We start from the raw sequence: 14165 nt of genomic DNA on the forward strand, positions 1-14165 counted from the left end.
TGGGGCGGAAAATCCGCCAACCTCCATGGCGCTATCGGCAGCTTTCCGCCGTGCTCCGCGGTGCATTTAGCACCGCGATTTCCGCCAGGGTCGTAATGAGGCCCAGTGTCTCATATATGTTGAGACCGAAACATGTCGACTATTTGTAAGACTGTGAATAGTAAACGTTTTTTTACAAAAATGAAATGTTCAAGATATTCGATATCTACCCCAATGTAGTTTACTGTTTATGTACATGTTGAAAATAGCAATTTTTAGCAATTGTTAACCTACATCGCAGATATTATGCAGTATAGGATATAACCATTTTTTAGGTATCATGGATAACTAATTTAAAAAAATTCTAAATATATGTGTGTGTTTTTCATGGCCAGTGGTTGTCTATATATGTTGATCTAAATTAAGTAATTCTGTGTTGATTTTTCAAAATACAAATGTTTTCTAAAAAGCATCACCAATCGATGTGGTATTAGCAGAGAGAGGGTAATCAATTCTCTAATTTCTTCTATGTGTGAGTGGTGTAGACAGGGGGTAGAGTGATGGACAAAGCCCACCCTCATTTCCGCAAGGTGCAACCAGACGTTCTCGCTCCAAGTGTGCTGTATTCTGGATGGCTCCTGGCAGCCGACGAGGGGCGGTCATTTCGTGTTTCATGCACAATAAACAGGTTCACAATTTGTGTGTAACTACAAATGCTATCCACGTAATAAATAAAAAATAAGCTGCATGTATGCCTCAAAAAATTATTTCAAGCATTTGGCGTTAGGGGTGCTATGGTGAGTCTAAGGATTAAGACTGTTTTGGTAGGATCTGGGGTTGTCCTGTGCCAGCTGTGAAATAAGCAACCAGTCTTGGCTTTCAGGCTGCCATCATATTACATCCTACTGCTAGTAGGGCTGTATTTCCAAACTGCACAGAAATGCAAAATGATGTGCTGACAATGCAAGGACTCACAGAACATGATGTACAAGCTTTGTTTCCGATTAACAAGGGGGGTCCTGGGAGTCCCTCTGCCAGACATTGTCCTGGTTGTGAGAGACTTACCAGAGTCTTTAGCTCACTATCTTTCACAGAGGAGAAATATCCCAAACATATAAGTCTTTGTCCTGCCCTGGGGCAGTCCAGCACCGAAATGCTAGGCAATTCTCCTCTGAACAAGAGTACCAACAGCAACCCCAGACATGTGTTTCGTCTGGTTGGACCTCATCAGTAGGATGTAGCTGTGTCTCTAAGAGAAGTGAGCAAGGGGTCCACGTCTGGATTCCTCTAGTAACTTAGGGTGAGACCCAAAGTTACTTGAATATGCAAATTAACAAGGGGAGTCCTGGGAGTCCCTCTGCCAGACATTAGTCCTGGTTACCAGAGACTTACCCAGAGTCTTTAGTTCACTATCTTTCACAGATGTGTTGTCCACACGCGTTGCCCCTGAGCTATCCCCTTTCTGTGCAACAGGGTGTATCTCAATATTGGCCAGGCTCACATACAAGTGAATCCAGCCATCAGTATGCCTTTCAATATAAGAGTGCATAAACTGACCACCCCTCAGTTGGGGACCAGTAGCAGCTGGAGTGGGGGTGGGGGCCCCGGCCTCCCTCAGTGGTTGCGCCGCTGCTGTGTTGGCGTCCTGTGCTTGGGCCTTGCTAGGCCCGCTGGATTATACAGCGGTGCCAGCGCCTGAAGGAGCCGAGGGGAGCGTGCCATCTGATGAAGGGACGTGAGGAAGTCAGCAGCATCGCAGAGATAGTGATGGGCGAGGGTGGGGCAGAGGAAGGCCCGGGGGAGCGCCATGTCCGTACACGCTGCGAGATTTGCATGCACTCGCAGTTCACAGAAATAGAGAAGGAACTGCCTTTGCGGTAACCCCGCGTCTCTTCCTTATTTCTGTCTAAAATAAGCCGGCAGATCGGCAGGACGGCAGCCGGCTCCCAGGCGAGCATTTCTGACGCCCCATCCGTGGACCAGGCCCACTTTGCGGACCGTGACCCCTGAGACAGAGGTCTGACGCAGACCCCCCTGGACTTCCCGGGGTCTAGCACGACAGCCCGGCTGCTGGCGCTCCGTTATTTGGGTACGTGCAGTGCTATTTGGCAGATTTGCCTATCGTTTGCATGCTCGCAATGGCCTTGTTTTCTGGGCACGGTGGCCGCGTCTGGCGTGCGTTTGGGCGCGATTAGGGTGAAGCCTTTGTGGGTGAGGGCTAGTAGGGCAGAGAGCGCCGTTTGATAGTGTGGGCGCAGCCTCTGGCAGTGGGCGGAGGAGTAGTGTGTGAGAGAGGGTCGCTGGTGACAGCTGTCACTTTTATCATTTTCTTATGCACGTCGAGGCGAACCCTCTTTGCTATTCCGCATCATTAAATGGAGTTCTGCAGGAGCGGGGTCTGTGTGTCAAAGAACAGCGGCCGTGGGCGCCATCGCAGAGCGTAAACCCGTAAAGCGAGGGACCAACCCGAAGTGCCACACCTGAGGAACAAGCCCGCCACAGGAACCAAACCAAGTTGTATTTTATTTATTTTATTTATTTATTTATTTATTGGCATTTATAGAGCGCGCATCAGCCCGGAGGCATCGTGGCGCTGTTACATAGAAACCTGCTGGTTACAGTGGATACAGAAGCTTAGTTACATGATATACGTCCAACAGGATAATACATGGAGTAGAGTGATGGTGCGGGAAGCAGGGGTGGGGAGTGGGGGGTTCAGGAGATGCCCAAGTCCAGAAGATGGCCCAGGCCAACCCCAGGAGACAAAACAGTGGGAGTGTTAAGCCTACCCCAGTAATTAAAGTATAGGAGTGACCGGACAACTGCCGGTGCCAAAGGTGATTTGAGCCAAGAGAGGGGGGCCAAGCCAACGCCAGGGACTTTGTGACAGCACCTCAGGACTATTCTGTTCATAACTGTTTGCTACAAACATTTAATTCGTCATCATCATAAAATAGATCAGAGGCGACTCGGTCTCAGACTGGGAACCAAAATTGAGTGGAGGCCAGCCCAGAATCCAAAGCAAAGGAGACAGAGACGCTCCCCAGAAGCTAAAACAGAGCAGAGCCAAGCCGACGCAAAAAGAAACGCAGAAGGGACACAGGCCCACACCAGGAGTAAAAACAGGGACGATACGGTCTGTCCTAGGACTCAAATCAGAGGGGACGCAGGCCCACGCCAGGAGTGAAAACAGGGACGATACAGGTCTGCCCTAGGAGCCAAAGCAGAGGAGACGCAGGCCCACACCAGGAGTCAAAACAGGGACGATATAGATTTGTCCTAGGGCCCAAAAGCAGAGGAAACGCAGGCCCACACCAGGAGCCAAAACAGGGATGATACGGGTCTGTCATAGGACACACAGCAGAGGAGACCCAGGCCCACACCAGGAGCCAAACCAGGGACGATACGGGTCTGTCATAGGACCCAAAACATAGTAGAAGCAGGCCCACACCAGGAGCAAAAACAGGGACGATACTGGTCTGTCCTAGAACCCAAAGCAGAGGAGACGCAGGCCCACACTGGGAGCCAAAACAGGGACAATACAGGTCTGTCCTAGGAACCAAAGAACAGGAGACGCAGGCCCGCACCGGGAGCCAAAACAGGAACGATACGGGTCTGTCCTAGGAACCAAAGCAGAAGAGACGCAGGCCCACACCAGGAGCCAAAACAGGGATGGTACAGGTCTGTCCTAGAACCCAAAGCAGAGGAGACGCAGGCCCACACCAGGAGCCAAAACGGGGACGATACGGGTCTGTCCTAGGACCCAAAGCAGAGGTGACGCAGGCCCACACCAGGAGCCAAAACAGGGACGATACGGGTTTCTCCTAGGAACCAAAGCAGAGGAGACGCAGGCCCACAAAAGGAGCCAAAACAGGGACGATACAGGTCTGTCCTAGAACCTAAAGCAGAGGAGAAGCAGGCCCACACCAGGAGCCAAAACAGGGTCGATATGGGTCTGTCTTAGGACCCAAAGCAAAGGAGACGCAGGCCCACACCAGGAGCCAAAACAGGGACGATACGGGTTTCTCCTAGGAACCAAAGCAGAGGAGACGCAGGCCCACACCAGCAGCCAAAACAGGGAAGATACAGGTCTGTCCTAGGGCCCAAAAGCAGAGGAAACGCAGGCCCACACATGGAGCCAAAACAGGGATGATACGGGTCTGTCATAGGACACACAGCAGAGGAGACCCAGGCCCACACCAGGAGCCAAACCAGGGACGATACGGGTCTGTCATAGGACCCAAAACAGAGTAGAAGCAGGCCCACACCAGGAGCAAAAACAGGGACGATTCTGGTCTGTCCTAGAACCCAAAGCAGAGGAGACGCAGGCCCACACTGGGAGCCAAAACAGGGACAATACAGGTCTGTCCTAGGAACCAAAGAACAGGAGACGCAGGCCCGCACCGGGAGCCAAAACAGGAACGATACGGGTCTGTCCTAGGAACCAAAGCAGAGGAGACGCAGGCCCACACCAGGAGCCAAAACGGGGACGATACGGGTCTGTCCTAGGACCCAAAGCAGAGGTGACGCAGGCCCACACCAGGAGCCAAAACAGGGACGATACAGGTTTCTCCTAGGAACCAAAGCAGAGGAGACGCAGGCCCACACCAGGAGCCAAAACAGGGACGATACAGGTCTGTCCTAGAACCTAAAGCAGAGGAGGAGCAGGCCCACACCAGCAGCCAAAACAGGGTCGATATGGGTCTGTCTTAGGACCCAAAGCAAAGGAGACGCAGGCCCACACCAGGAGCCAAAACAGGGACGATACGGGTTTCTCCTAGGAACCAAAGCAGAGGAGACGCAGGCCCACACCAGCAGCCAAAACAGGGACGATACAGGTCTGTCCTAGAACCTAAAGCAGAGGAGGCGCAGGCCCACACCAGGAGCCAAAACAGGGTCGATATGGAGCTGTCCTAGGACCCAAAGCAAAGGAGACGCAGGCCCACACCAGGAGCCAAAACAGGGACGATAAAGGTCTGTCCTAGGACCCAAAGCGGAGGAGACGCAGGCCCACACCAGGAGCCAAAACGGGGACGATACGGGTTTCTCCTAGGAACCAAAGCAGAGGAGACGCAGGCCCACACCAGGAGCCAAAACAGGGACGATACAGGTCTGTCCTAGAACCTAAAGCAGAGGAGGCGCAGGCCCACACCAGGAGCCAAAATAGGGTCGATATGGGTCTGTCCTAGGACCCAAAGCAAAGGAGACGCAGGCCCACACCAGGAGCCAAAACAGGGACGATACGGGTTTCTCCTAGGAACCAAAGCAGAGGAGACGCAGGCCCACACCAGGAGCCAAAACAGGGACGATACAGGTCTGTCCTAGAACCTAAAGCAGAGGAGGCGCAGGCCCACACCAAGAGCCAAAACAGGGTTGATATGGGTCTGTCATAGGACACAAAGCAAAGGAGATGCAGGCCCACACCAAGAGCCAAAACAGGGACGATAAAGGTCTGTACTAGGACCCAAAGCGGAGGAGACGCAGGCCCACACCAGGAGCCAAAACAGGGACCATACGGGTTTGTCCAAGGGCCCAAAAGCAGAGGAGACGGAGGCCCACACCAGGAGCCAAAACAGGGACGATACACGTTTTTCCTAGGGCCCAAAAGCAGAGGAGACGCAGGCCCACACCAGGAGCCAAAACAGGGACGATACAGGTCTGTCCTAGAACCTAAAGCAGAGGAGGCGCAGGCCCACACCAGGAGCCAAAACAGGGTCGATATGGGTCTGTCCTAGGACCCAAAGCAAAGGAGACGCAGGCCCACACCAGGAGCCAAAACAGGGACGATAAAGGTCTGTCCTAGGACCCAAAGCGGAGGAGACGCAGGCCCACACCAGGAGCCAAAACGGGGACGATACGGGTTTCTCCTAGGAACCAAAGCAGAGGAGACGCAGGCCCACACCAGGAGCCAAAACAGGGACGATACAGGTCTGTCCTAGAACCTAAAGCAGAGGGGGCGCAGGCCCACACCAGGAGCCAAAATAGGGTCTATATGGGTCTGTCCTAGGACCCAAAGCAAAGGAGACGCAGGCCCACACCAGGAGTCAAAACAGGGACGATACGGGTTTCTCCTAGGAACCAAAGCAGAGGAGACGCAGGCCCACACCAGGAGCCAAAACAGGGACGATGCAGGTCTGTCCTAGAACCTAAAGCAGAGGAGGCGCAGGCCCACACCAAGAGCCAAAACAGGGTCGATATGGGTCTGTCCTAGGACACAAAGCAAAGGAGATGCAGGCCCACACCAAGAGCCAAAACAGGGACGATAAAGGTCTGTACTAGGACCCAAAGCGGAGGAGACGCAGGCCCACACCAGGAGCCAAAACAGAGCCCATACGGGTTTGTCCAAGGGCCCAAAAGCAGAGGAGACGCAGGCCCACACCAGGAGCCAAAACAGGGACGATACACGTTTTTCCTAGGGCCCAAAAGCAGAGGAGACGCAGGCCCACACCAGGAGCCAAAACAGGGATGATACGGGTCTGTCATAGGACCCAAAGCAGAGGAGACGCAGGCCCACACCAGGAGCCAAAACAGGGTCGATATGGGTCTGTCCTAGGACCCAAAGCAAAGGAGATGCAGGCCCACACCAGGAGCCAAAACAGGGACGATAAAGGTCTGTCCTAGGACCCAAAGCGGAGGAGACGCAGTCCCACACCAGGAGCCAAAACGGGGACGATACGGGTTTCTCCTAGGAACCAAAGCAGAGGAGACGCAGGCCCACACCAGGAGCCAAAACAGGGACGATACAGGTCTGTCCTAGAACCTAAAGCAGAGGAGGCGCAGGCCCACACCAGGAGCCAAAATAGGGTCGATATGGGTCTGTCCTAGGACCCAAAGCAAAGGAGACGCAGGCCCACACCAGGAGCCAAAACAGGGACGATACGGATTTCTCCTAGGAACCAAAGCAGAGGAGACGCAGGCCCACACCAGGAGCCAAAACAGGGACGATACAGGTCTGTCCTAGAACCTAAAGCAGAGGAGGCGCAGGCCCACACCAAGAGCCAAAACAGGGTCGATATGGGTCTGTCCTAGGACACAAAGCAAAGGAGATGCAGGCCCACACCAAGAGCCAAAACAGGGACGATAAAGGTCTGTACTAGGACCCAAAGCGGAGGAGACGCAGGCCCACACCAGGAGCCAAAACAGGGACCATACGGGTTTGTCCAAGGGCCCAAAAGCAGAGGAGACGCAGGCCCACACCAGGAGCCAAAACAGGGACGATACACGTTTTTCCTAGGTCCCAAAAGCAGAGGAGACGCAGGCCCACACCAGGAGCCAAAACAGGGATGATACGGGTCTGCCATAGGACCCAAAGCAGAGGAGACGCAGGCCCACACCAGGAGCCAAAACAGGGATGATACGTGTCTGTCCTAAGACCCACAGCAGAGGAGACGCAGGCCCACGCCAGGAGCCAAAACAGGGACGATACGGGTCTGTCCTAGAACCCAAAGCAGAGGGGATCCTGTTCCACTTCAGAAGACAAAACAGAGGAAAGCCGGGTCTGCCCCAGGAACGCAGGGTAGGCCAAAGGTCACTCCAGGAACCTAAACCTTTGAGATCCAGGTTCCCTCCCGAAACAAAGCAAGAGGAGACCCTTACCCAAACCAAGGAACTAAATCAAAGGTGACAGCCAAACCCCAGGCCAGTAACAAAACAAGAAAAAGAACCCAAAGACAGCCCAAAGGGACAGGAGTTCATGCGACACAGGAGCCAAAGGCAGTGCCGCCCCTCTCTGCTGACTGCTGGAACATTTCCAGATATAAGCCCGGGGCTCTGAGGACTCTGCACTCAGGGATTTCACCCAGGAGCGATTCCCCCGAGCCATCAGTGGAATATCCTCTGGCACAGCAACAGTTTTTCACAAGGGGGCGCTCGCAGACACACCGCCAGGCTAACCACCCAGACCGCACCAGCCTTCCTGACAATACCACAGCCAAGTTCCTTCATAGCCGAACCCCATAGTTGGTGGTCTGGCATCAGGGTAACCCCACCTACCAGGGCGCTCAGGTGAGTGAAACCAAGGGTGCGCTGCTCTTCGCCACCAAGTCCAACTACTGGAGAGATAGCTCAGAGGATAATGCACCTGCTGTAGGTGCCTATACAAAGCCTGTAAGTCTTTGGCAAGCTCGTTTTGACCTTTCACCCTCCCGAGATCAAATAAATGATTGCTATGGAATTAACTCGCGATAGTGCCGGTCATTACAGAGCTTGGACACCCTAGCAACGTGTAGGTACTGCATGTGACAACCACTTGTTATTCACAGGCCTCAGCGAAAATTTCCGAGCTGGATATCCTCATTTCTCATCGATGAGGCGTCTCTTACTTCCTCATTGGCCCGTGTAGCCGAAACTAGGAAGTAGAAATGAAGCGACCCAGTGTGCAGTGGGTGGGACTTCCGCTGACCTGTGCAAAGGTTGCTTCATGTTTTACTGCAGCACTAAGCCCGTAAAACAAAGGAGACCTTGTCTACACTTCATAAACACGGCCCTGTAAAAAGAACGCAGGAATTCATAATTTGCAAAACTCGGAGGGAGGGATAGCAGACAGAAATATTTCCTCAAGTTAAATATCAAATGGAAATGCGTTTACTATTTTTAGCAACCTTGTTTAGTACTCTTTTCACCTGTACCACAGATGGCAGGGCAAAACCTCATCACATGGGGATCAATTGGACCCTCTGGGGGGGGAATCACACTTTATACACCCATTTCACACAATGCGCCACGTGACCCCAAAACGGCAGAAGGCGCTATACAAGACAACTTCCCATTACATTGCATAGACACTCCTACTGTTGCTTAATATATGAGGCAGCGCTTCAGCCTCAATCCCCGCACCCTGCAGGGGCATTTCCCTCTGGCCTGCCACCCCAGGGATGGACTGGCCATTACACGGATTAGGCCCCTGACTGGTGGGCCAGCGGGATCCAAGGCTCCAGGGCTGCTCTCCTGTGGGTTCAGGGCTACCATGAGACCCCCTCCTCCAAGCCCCCCAGCCAAGGGCCTCGTCAACAGAGCGCCTCCCTCCAGCAGTCTTCAGTGCAAACACTGCTCACCGGCATATAAACTGCCCATGTTCCCAACCAGGACAGAAGAAAGCCCGCCGAGTTCAGCGTTGGTGGCTGAGATCCAGGCTTAGCACGTAGATAACATGGAGTTGAGGAAAAGCCAAGGCAGTCTTTCTGTCTGTGGCTGAGAACATGTATACTTTTACAGTGGCTAATATTCATGGCCGCACTGAGAAGTGGACGAAGCAGCACCGTATAGAGCTAACATTATCCGCCAATCATATTAGGCTGAGTAGTGTGGGTTCACTTTGCTTCTCTTACCAGATCCCTACCTAAGTAATAAATCACAGACAACTTATGTGTATGGAAAAGTTGTAGGCCGTAGGCATTTTATTTTCTTACAGAAAATACAACACAACAAAATAATTACACTGCCATATGCTTTTGGGCACCTTGTGTCCAGTTCCGAAGTTGCCCAAGGCTCCTCCTGAGTCCTTGTTGTCCCTGAGCCTTCGTTCCTAGGAACATGCCGCAACACCTGAGTGGGTGTTCCTTACGCCCACTCAGGTCCCCCCGAAAAGCACCCTACCTACAACCCCGTTCCTGGAGTGCCCTAAAAATGTTCTCGGAAAAAAAACCCATCCCTTCCTTTGATAGGTGCACCCCATCCTGGTGAAACAAGTCCGACTTGTTCCGGTGTAAACCATGTCTTATGAAATGCAGCCCTGTGCTCTGGCAGTACTTTTCTACTGATTTATTTAGTTTCTTTCTGGCTATTTCAATTGCGTGCCTCTTCTGTGCCCCATACCAGATCCTTCTTGGTATTATCTCCGACATAAAAATCTCGGTTTTCCACCAGCTGCGAGCTATGCTATGCAGTGACTCGCAGATGTTCCCTTGTAATTTACCCCTGCTTGTGCTCACCAGGTCGTTCCCCCTGAGATGTATAACCAGGTACTCGAGGGGGGCAGGGTGGTCCCTGAAACCTATCAGGTCCGATAGCTTGTCGTGGATATCCTCCCAGTGCATCCCCGGGAGGCCCCACCATGACGTAATTGTGTTCCTGAAATGTAGTCCTTGCTTCACCTCTTCCAGCCACCTGCCTGCCCGGGTCACGAAAGAGTGCCCCACTATCCATGCCGATTTGTATGGTCCGGCCTCTGTGGAAATGGGGGAGATAAGTGTCATATCAGTTCCTCCCTTATGTATTTTTTAAAACATTGCGACTTCCATCCCCCAATTCGTCTCACCCCCTTTGCTCCCAGGCCCCCGCCCACGCAGAGGTTTCTGCCCCTATCCTGAAAGAGTGTGTCCCAAATTCGGCTGGATCCCATCCCGCTTTCGCCACCGCCTGTTTTAATACTGCCTGAAACTGGTACCTGCTGAGCGCGCTGCCGTCCATATGGATCAATAACTGTCCGTCGACCTCTGGTCGCAGATCTAGGAATTCTTGGGTGATGCATCTGGGACAGTGGTCCTTTTCTCTGATGCAATTGAGATCTATTGCTCTCCCCTTCCCCATTTGGTCTGTCTTAGATTTCCTTAGCATTATAGACATCCCCTTGATACCTATACTAACGTCTTTTCTTGCCAGGCCGTCTCCTGCCCCCGTATTCCTGGCCACCAGTTCCCCTATCCTCAATGCTCCATAGTATGCTAGCGCAAATGCTGCCCTGAACAGCGCGGTTTCGTACGTGCTGCTGCATGTGTCTTGCAGCACTTTTAGCAGAATTATCAATTTCCCAAAATTTACCAGCCTTCTGCTATCTGGTTTTTTCCCCTCTAACTTCGCCCATCCCCTCATAGCATATTTTGTCTTAGCGCTGTCAGTCGGTTCCGGTATGCCCGCCACTTTTGTGGTATATGCCACCGCCGCCAGGTGCGCTGCTGCCCAGCTTTTCTTTTTGCCTCTGGCAAATGCCCCTTCGAGAAATTCACAAATGTTTTCCGTAGACATTTTTTCCACCTTTTTTACACCTGTTTCCAACAACACATCCTTTACATGCTTTTCGTACTGCTTACCCATTTTGTACGTCAGGGCATTTCTGGTCAGCTTGTCGATGACCCTTTCCTTTCTCCGTTCTTCTCCCACTTCTTTTGAGTCGACCTTGTGGCCAACCATGCTTTCCTTTCTAGTGCCTCCAACGGGACCCATGCCTTCCGTGGCGTGGGCGTTCTTTCCTTGTCGGCGTCCGGTCTCAGCTCCTTGAATTTCTCCCACTGAAAGCGAGAGATTGCATCAGCCACCACATTTTCTTCCCAAGGATATGCCTCGCCTTTATGCATGTATTCATCTTTAGGCTTTCCAGTGTGATTGCCCTCCTTAATTCTAATACTATCATGCATGACGCACTTCCTTTGTTTAACACGTGCACCACCGCCATGTTATCTGACCATACTGCCAACTCCTTGTTCCCTAGCTCTTCCCTCCATGCGCATAACGTGACCCATACCGGGAAGAGCTCCAGCAGCGTTATGTTCTTTGTCCATTCCGCCACTTGCCACGATTTTGGCCACTTGCCTGCACACCATTTTTTCCCCAGTATTGCGTCAAAACCAAAGCCACCTGCTGCATCAGTGAACAACACCCTTTTACCTTCGTCGTTCACCGGTGAGCGCCATATTACCGCCCCCTTGAAGTTTTTCAGAAATTCTGCCCATACTTCCAGATCTCTCTTGATTCCTCCCCCTAGCCTGACCCTGCGGTGCCCTTTGGTAGCACCTCTCGTTTTCAGCTCGATACTTCTCTAGAACACCTTCCCCTGAGGTATGACTCTTCCTGCGAAGTTCAGTTTTCCTGCCAGCGCTTGCAATTCTCTCACTGTTGCTTTGTTTCTTCCTTGTAGTTCCTTTATTGTCTTCAGCAGCTCCGTCAGCTTGTCCTCCGGGATCCGACACCTCCCCTTGTTGGAGTCAATTTCTATACCTAGGAATTGGATAACCTGCGTTGGCCCCATCGTTTTCTCTTCCGCCAGAGGAAAACCCCACCCGCTCGTTATTTCCACTAATTTGTCCAGGGTGGCCCTGCATAGATCCGCACCTTTGGGGCCGACGAATAAGAAATCATCCAGGTAATGCACCATCATGGACTCCCTCATCTCCTGTGTTAATGCCCATTGTAACAATGAACTTACCCTCTCGAAATATGCGCATGAGATGGCGCACCCCATCGGGAGGCATTTGTCGATGAAGTATTTCCCCTCCCAATGCATGCATAACCATCTTTGTGATCTGCTGTTGACTGGCAACAGGCGAAATGCCGATTTAATGTCTGCTTTCGCCATCCATGCCCCTTCCCCTGCCTTTCCGACCACCGCCTCCTCAAAGTCTGAATATGATACTGTTGCCTCGCTCTGAGCGATGCTGTCGTTCACCGAGGCACCCGGGGGGTAAGATAGGTGGTGTATCAGCCTGTATTCCCCTTCGTCTCTTTTCGGCACCAGTCCTAGTGGTGAACATAAAAATTCTTCGAATTGTAAGGCCGTGAACGGGCCCTCTACCCTCCCTAGTTCTACTTCCTTCCTGATCTTACTGGTCACTATCTCCCTGTTTTCGCTTGCTGATTTTAGATTCCTAGGAATGTCATGTGCTCCCTGCCCGGTAAATGGATGTTAAAACCTTCTCTAAAGCCTTGCCTGATTTGTTCTGCCGCTTCTTGGTCGGGGTATTTCCGGAGCCACCTTTCCATCCTCTCGATTTTTACCGGCGTGGCCCCTTTCCTGCCCCAGTTTTTATTTCTGCGTCTCATCTCTTCTGCCGCTTGGCGCTGCGGCCCTTGTGCACTTGGAGCTGCTGTGGTCACCCTTGCATCTCTCGCACTTGTGGCTGAATTTGCACTTCCATCCCCAGCTACATGGTACCCCCTTTTCAAAGCTCCTGCATTGACCTGGTTCCGCTCGTGCTGTCCCCGTGCTCCCACTGCCCCCCCCCCCCTGTGTTGTCGGGGGCAGGCTACTCTGCCATCCTCTCTGTGACCCGTAATTTCTGCTCCGAAAACTCTGGTCTCTATTTCTGTCATAGCTGGATTCGTACTTTCTGCCACTAGATCTATAATCCGTTTTGTAATCATTCTGCCAGTACTGCCTTCTCTGCTGTCCCCCTGTGCTCCGCTCCTTGGAATCCCATTTCTCTTTTAGCACGTTAAAAATGTAGAGGTTAAAGTTTTCTTCATCCCAGCCCATATCCGGAAAGCAGTCCATCTCCTTTCTGAACTCATGGTCATACTCCAGCCATGCATCCCCTCCAAATGCTGCGTGGACCTTCAGCACCCTCTGTTGATATGCAACTAATGCTACCCCGTCTTCCGGGAATTTTTGTAATATAATTGTAGACATTATAGTGAAGGCCGCCATCCAGTTGTCAAAGCTCCTCACTACTGGCCCCTTTCTTAGTAAGCTTTTCTCATCCCCCTTCATGTCCTCTAGGCCCACATTCATCCCCCTCTTTTGACAATCCAACAATGTAAAGATATCGATCAATTCCTTCCTCCAGATTTTTTCCTTTACTTTGTCATTTATGTACCATGCCATCGCTTTCATCGACCTGCCCTGTGCGTCTTTACCCATGGTTGGCCTGCCATATTTTGTCATGAGTGGCCCCTCATTTTCTGCCGCTGCCACCGTCGGTGCTGCCCCCGGTGGTGTGGCCCCTGCCCCTATGTTTGGCCCTGCTGGTACACCTTGTGGTGTCAGTAAAATTGGTGCTCCTTGCGGCACCGGGACTACTGGTGCCCCTTGTGGTGCTGGGACCGGGGCTTCCCTGGGCTCTGCTGGTGCCCCCTGTGGTGCCGAGACCGGGGCCTCTCTGGGTTCTGCCCCTGCCCCCCTGCCCCACTCTGCCTTTCCTTGCTCACCACTCCTCTCCATTTAAGCCAAGCCTTTAGGTGACCCCTTTCTTCGTCATCACTGCTTGATTCGTCTGATGAACTCCCCTGCCACTCTTCCCTGCTTTTCTTCCCCCCGTCTGCTCTTCTTGTCATTGGTTCTGGGCGACTTACCCGAAACTGTGACGCAATTTTTTAATATTTTTACTATTTTATTGCCCACATTATTATTCACAGTACCTTTCTTTTTATCTTTTTTCTTTCTCTTGGTCGATGCCTCTGTCTGTTCCTCTGATCTCTTCGACTCCGCTCTTCCCCTTTTCTGTCCCTGCGGTACCTCGTCTTCTCCTTCGCTGCTG

At 52.2% G+C, this 14165-nt stretch overlaps 1 protein-coding gene across 1 annotated transcript in view; it reads left to right on the forward strand.

The window, feature by feature from the left end:
• Window positions 1-1860: 1860 nt before the first annotated feature.
• HCK (HCK proto-oncogene, Src family tyrosine kinase) overlaps window positions 1861-14165 on the forward strand; it is a 458518-nt gene continuing 446213 nt past the window's right edge. The window contains exon 1 of the mRNA XM_069651010.1: window positions 1861-2068. The gene's annotated coding sequence lies outside the window, so the exon portion shown is untranslated. The remainder of the gene's footprint in view (window positions 2069-14165) is intronic.

Source organism: Ambystoma mexicanum, chromosome 3p (assembly GCF_040938575.1).
Source record: "Ambystoma mexicanum isolate Mex_15411 chromosome 3p, UKY_AmexF1_1, whole genome shotgun sequence".
Taxonomy (NCBI): domain Eukaryota; kingdom Metazoa; phylum Chordata; class Amphibia; order Caudata; family Ambystomatidae; genus Ambystoma; species Ambystoma mexicanum.